This window comes from Mirounga angustirostris, unplaced genomic scaffold (assembly GCF_029215605.1).
Source record: "Mirounga angustirostris isolate CCGP_5_RB_7025 unplaced genomic scaffold, mMirAng1.0.hap1 SCAF_4, whole genome shotgun sequence".
NCBI classification, from domain to species: domain Eukaryota; kingdom Metazoa; phylum Chordata; class Mammalia; order Carnivora; family Phocidae; genus Mirounga; species Mirounga angustirostris.
In genome coordinates this window covers 181,494,974-181,501,272 of record NW_026991712.1, presented here as the reverse complement: position 1 = coordinate 181,501,272, position 6,299 = coordinate 181,494,974, and positions in this window count along the sequence as shown.

Here is a 6,299-nt window from a genome sequence, read left to right as displayed (position 1 = left end):
GAGCCCCATCACCAGTCTGTCTGACCATCCATTCATGTATTCATTGATGATCAATTCTATAATAATTTATTGAGTGCTTCCCACAAGTTCTGAAAAAATTGTCAAGAAGTAAAACAGAGGCTTTCCTCACTGGCCACAGCAGAACCCTGAGGGTCCAGTTCTCCAGGTAGACGAGGGCTTGTGTTCATGCCTATGAATCTAAAAACTATTGACAGATTCAACATTATAAAACATTATCATATCGAAGATCTACACTCAGATTCACAGACTTGAAATTGAAGGGAGCTTAGAGCTCCAGAAGCCTAGCAGTTTGAGATGTTTTTTATTTCAAACCCTTGGCTCAAAAGAAATCTTACGCAGGGTATAAAACAGAGCGGGTCTGACAGGGCCCACCAGCACCACCACCCCGCCACTCTGAGATATGGCCCCCAAAACACAATATGGAAACTCTTCTCCTACATCCACCTTATTTCACAGCTCGGGACACGGGCCCACAAAGAGGAGATGTGGTCAAGTGCACGTGGAGACTTTGGAATGTGACAATGTGGAGACTGGGGTGCCAGGTAGAACTTAAAAGGAAAAAAACAGAACTTCTACAAATGAACAGTTAGAGACTCAATGGATGGATTAATTCATAGAATAGATACATCAGAAGAGAGAATCAGGGGCGCCTGGGTGGCTCAGTCGTTAAGCGTCTGCCTTCGGCTCAGGTCATGATCCCAGGGTCCTGGGATCGAGCCCCACATCAGGCTCCCTGCTCTGCAGGGAGGCCTGCTTCTCCCTCTCCTACTCCCCTTGCTTGTGTTCCCTCTCTCACTGTCTCTGTTAAATAAATAAATAAGTAAAATCTTAAAAAAAAAAAAGAAGAGAGAATCAGTAGCCTTGAAGAGGTATTTGAAGGAATTACTCAGAATGGAGCAAAAAACACAAAAGAAGAGAGGTTAAGAAACAAGGGATAGCATGAGAAGTTCTGACATAACTCTATCGGAGTTCTGAAGGAGCCCCTGGGAGAGAGGCAACATTCAAAGGAATAAGGGCAGAGAATTTTCCAAAATGGAAAGACACCAAACCTCAGATTCAGGAAGCCAAGCAATCCCCAAACAGAAGAAATCCACATTTATAGTTATCATATTGGCACTTTGTTCAGCATTGCTTAATCTTTGGCACCTGGCACAGTTCCAGCACATAGTAAGTGCTTTATAACATATATAGAATGGGGGATCCCCAGGTGGCTCAGTCGGTTAAGCATCTGCCTTCCGCTCAGGTCATGATCCCAGGGTCCTGGGATTGAGTCCTCCAACAGGCTCCTTATTCAGCAGGGAGCCTGCTTCTCCCTCTGCCACTTCCCTGGCTTGTGCTCTCTCTTTCTCTCTGACAAATAAATAAATAAAATTTTAAAAAATGAAACAAAACACAAATATAGAATGGATGGTGCAGAACACCAAAGATGAACATTAAGATCCCCAAGGCGGGGGCGCCTGGCTGGCTCAGTTGGTAGAGTGTGCACTCTTGATCTCAAGGTCGTGAGTTCAAGCCCCATGTTGGACCATAGAGATTACTTTAAAAAATTAATTTAAAAATAAAAATTTAAAAATCCCCAAAGCAAGCAGGTAGAAAAGATGTTGTCCCAAAAGAAATGACAATTATACCGGCAACTGATGCCTCAACAACAAAAGGAGTCAGAAGACAGGGGAATGGTATCTTCAAAGTGGTGTGAAAAACAACCGTCAACCTACAATTGTGCACTGTGAGTTATCTTTCAGGAATGAAGAAAATAAAGGCCTATTCAGAGAAATGACAACAGAGTTTATCAGCAACAGACCTTTGATACAGAAACATCTAAAGAATCTTCCTTGTGGAAGAAGGACATTTTTCCACAAAGAAGATCTGACACATAAAGGAGACAGTAAACATGTGGTTTAGTGTTCAAAACTATACTGCTACATTTCAGGGGGAGCTGGCCAGGCACAAAGTGTTATAAAGTCCTTTTCTGTCTGGAAGGTAAACACTGGATTAACTTTAGACTTTGCCAAATTAATGTCTTGGAGAACCACTGAAAGAATAGAAATAGAATGTGTAATTTCCAAGACAGTGTTGGGTGTGTGCTTGGTGGGGGGAGAGCCTTGACCAACTCTTTTGTTATTGTTTGATCAATTCTTAAAAAGCCAAGAAAAGAGAAAAAAGAAACATGAATTTGGACCATTGGCAAACACAAAAATAAGATGGGTTTTATATATACACATCATGATCATACCTTTGTAAATGATTTTCTAGAAACTTCCAGCCCTATTGTGTTTATAAAAGACACACCTAAAATATACAGACACAGGAAGGCTGAGAGTACAAGAGGGAAAAATGTTAAACCAGGCAGGGGCGCCTGGCTGGCTCAGTCAGTGGAACACGCAACTCTTGATCTTGCGACCTGAGTTCGAGCCCCACATTGGGCGTGGGGTTTACTTAAAAATATATCTTAAAAAAAAAAAAAAAAAAAGTCAAATCAGGCAAAGAGAGCTGGTGGAGCTAGATTAGTATCAGACCAGCGTGCCTTTATGGCATCATCTTCTTGGGATAAAAGAGCACCAAGATCTAAACAACGAAATGTTCGATCCACCAGATTTGGGAAGAGATGTTAGATACACAGACTCAGGAAGGAAGTATAATTACCCCTGTCCTTCAAGAATTGCTTTACACTTTAGGAGGCTCTTGGGCAGATTTATTTGTTAAATGTTCACAGCATCCGGTGAGCGGGTAGAGGAGGTGTTATCATCCCCCTTTTGCAGATGAGAAGGTCAGAGAAGTTAAGCACTTGCGTAAGGCACACGGCAGCAGAACGGATGGCGATCACAGGTCTTCTGACCCCAGGTCAAGTGCTCTTTCCTCTCGCGGTTGCAAAGGGGAAAGCATACAATCTGGACCGAGGGTGGAAAGGCGTGGAGGGCTCCATGGGGAACAGCGGGGGCAAAGGCTTGGCAGACGGGAAAAGCCCAGAGGGCACTGTGACTGGGCCGAGCCTGCCACACAGGAGGAGTGGGTAGGGTGGACTCCAGGCAGTTTCAGGGGGACCCGACGGCCCGCCGCGTCGCCTATCTTGCGCGTGCAAGAAGCTTGCACAAGGCCACGTGCTTCGCCGCCGGATGCGCGGCGGGGCCGGGACCCTCGCGGAGGACCGCGCGCCCGGGTGTCCCCCCCGCCCCCTGCGCCCGCGCCCTGCTGCCCACGCGGCGGCCACCGGCGGCCACGCTCCCGACTCATGGAGCCCCCGCGTGCACCTCCAGGCTCCGCGGCCGCTGGGCGGCGCGTTCTCTGCGGTCCCCCGACCCCACCCGCCTGGGTCGTTAGCTTTCGCCCGAGGTCCTCTCCAGTTTCAAGCCCGGTGGGGTGAAGGAGGACCGGCAGAAGACAGACGCCAGAGGACGGGCCCGGGAGGCCAGGAAAACTGACCGCCGGTTCTTTGGGTGGGAAGAGGAGGGAGGCTCTGATGTCCTTAATTGGACAGGGATGGGGGTGGCGTGGCCGGTGGCAGACGGGGGGGGGGGGGGCTGTGAGGAGCAGGTGGATGGATAGATGCGCGCCCAGGCACGGGGTGGGGGCACCAAGTTAGGAAGGGATCCTGTGGGTTGAGCTGTCTCCTGTCTCTTTTGGAAGGAGGTGGACGGAGTTGAGGGGGGCGGGGTCCTGGTTCTGAGCATGGGCTGTGGAGTTAGTCCCTTGGCCCCTCTGCAGCCTCTGACCGGCTGTGGCGCTTGGGCTGGGCAGGGAGCCCCTTAAAGCTCCGGTTTCCTCATCTCTAGAACAAGGGACCTAATGCTTCGGGCCGCAGTGCCTCTTTGGCAGGGTGTATGGTAAAGGCTGCATGGCGTTTACCATGGTCCGGGCGCTCATTTTGCACAGTGTAGAAGCCCCTGTTACGGGCCAGGTACTATTCCATGTGCTGTAAATACTCCAGGGAAAATGACAGTGGCTCGCAGCCCCTGGAGGGAGAGGGCCAAGCTATACTCTCTTTACTCTGTTAGGTGGTGGCAAGTCATGGAGAAAAGTCATGCAGGGTAAAGAGAGGACGACGGAGTGCGGACTGTGTGATTTCATGTGCGGCCCGGGAGTGAACAGTCAAGAAAGAATTCTTGGGACATTTTCAGTGCAAAAAGCGTGGTTTTATTAAAGCACGGGGACAGGACCCATGCTCAGAAAATGCTGCACCAGGATTGTGAGGAGTGACTGATTATATACTTTTAAGTCTGTGGAGGAAGTCGGGGTAGAGATAATGTGAGTTTCTCAGGAATTTTTGTGCGCTGAGAGCAGGGTCTACAGGACCTTGGAGGCCTGGCTGTCGTCAAGATAAGGTTGCTTTTCGTCCCTAGTAAAACATCAACAGGAAGGCGGCCTTGAGTTCCTTGAGGAAGGTCACGCTCAACCTGTCTCAGGTATTCGGCAGTAGGCTGCAGGCTGTAAGGAGATGGAATTTAAGCTACATTTCTCTGGCTTTTGTTCTCCTCATCCTTTTCTCCCCTCTGAACAGTTTTGACCCTTAAACCTTTAAGGTTGCTGAGGGAGGAAGGTCTTCTCTTCTGTAACTTCTTCCTGCTGAATAGGGGCCTAGAGATGTCCCCACGTTTGGGTCAGCGTTGGTCACTTGGGGAACTTTTATATATATATAGGAGTTACCAAAGGCAGAGACAGCCAATCCAAGGTGTAGACACCACATATGAATCTCCCTGAGGAAAAGGGATCATCTGTCGGCAGGAAGTTATGGGAGGGAAGGGGTCTTAGCACCAGGCAGGGAGACACCGGGAAAAAAACAAAAACAAAAACCAAAAACAAAAGAAGATTAACATTATTATGTGAAAGAGAAGCCCAAGAAAAAAGGCCTTTGATAGTGGACCAAAGTTTTCCTCCAGTGCCTTCATTGTCGTTTGAAGAGAAGTGTGAGAGGTCTTCCACAGGTCCACAGAAATAAGAAGGCGGGTTAGCCAGCCCTCTGGATTCCTGTGAGGAAGGTACGGATTTCATTCCTAATATAGGAGTCCATGAGGAATGGCCTTCCAATTTTATGGCCATGGGAGAACATAATACAACCCAGTAGGGGCCCTTCCATTTTGGAGTTAAACCCCCTGCTGTGTTAGACTTCCAATCCTTGAAATAAACCGTGTCTCCTGGGTTTCTGTGGGGTGGGTTGCTAGTAACCGTCAGATCAGGCGGAGGGAGGATATGGCCTGTGTATTCCTTTAGCTAGATATTTGAGGAAACCAGAAGAATTCAGAAAATAGTGTTAAAATCTAGTATCTACAAAGATGTTATTGAAACCTATTTTCTCTCTATAATCACCCTCATTCTTATCAAAGATAGCCAAATCAAGACTAATTCATTAAAAAAAAAGTCCAATTTTATTTTATTATATAATTATTATTTTTAGAGAGGTGGGGAGAGGCAGAGGGAGAGGGAGAGAGAGAATTTTAAGCACGTGGGGTTCGATCTCACAACCCTGAGATCATGACCTGAGCCGAAATCAAGAGTTGAATGCTTAACCGACTGAGCCTCCCAGGCGCCCCAAAAAGTCCAATTTTAACAAACCTGTCCTAATTATTTACATAAGCTCAGCAAGAAGAGTGACTGATCACATAGATCTTTTAAAATCTGCTGGAAGTTTTATAAGGAATCTCGGTTGAACTTTCAGTAGCCTCTCTAGGCCAGAAGCCAAGCCAAGTGCTTACCATCAGACATGCCTGCAGTATCTGTAGATTTGGGCATGTTCCTCTTCTCGAGGTCCCTAAATATCCTGAGGCTCCTGCACCTGCCAGGAGGTGACATCCTTTACTCACCTGGTAAGGCTGCTGGGACCTCTGTAAGCAAGGTATCAGGCCAGCATTTCCAAGGGGCTCTATTGACTTCAGGTTTCATAAAGTCAAACTTAATTCCTTAAAGCTGTTTGGTCATATCCGAGTCTATGCATGTCCCTCAAATACGACATTCCAGTCAAAGCCTTGGTAAAATAACCAATGTTTCCAATGGTGCCTGTTACAAGGAGAACAGATTCTTATTGAACTTATGCCAATGATTATGATTGCCATGGAAGAAAGAATATTCACTGAGAGTTTCTGAATTTCAGAGAGTTCAGGTAGAGAGAAAAGTTAAATACTTCAAATTGTTCACAAAAGAACATTTTATCATGTTTCTGTAAGTCGTGGACATCTTAAGAGAAAGTTCCCTCAATCTGGAAGAGCAAACATCAGAGGGCCAGCAATGTTTCAAACAAGAGTCACAAAAACTATAATCATCTTCCTTAGTGCATTTAGTCCCATGTT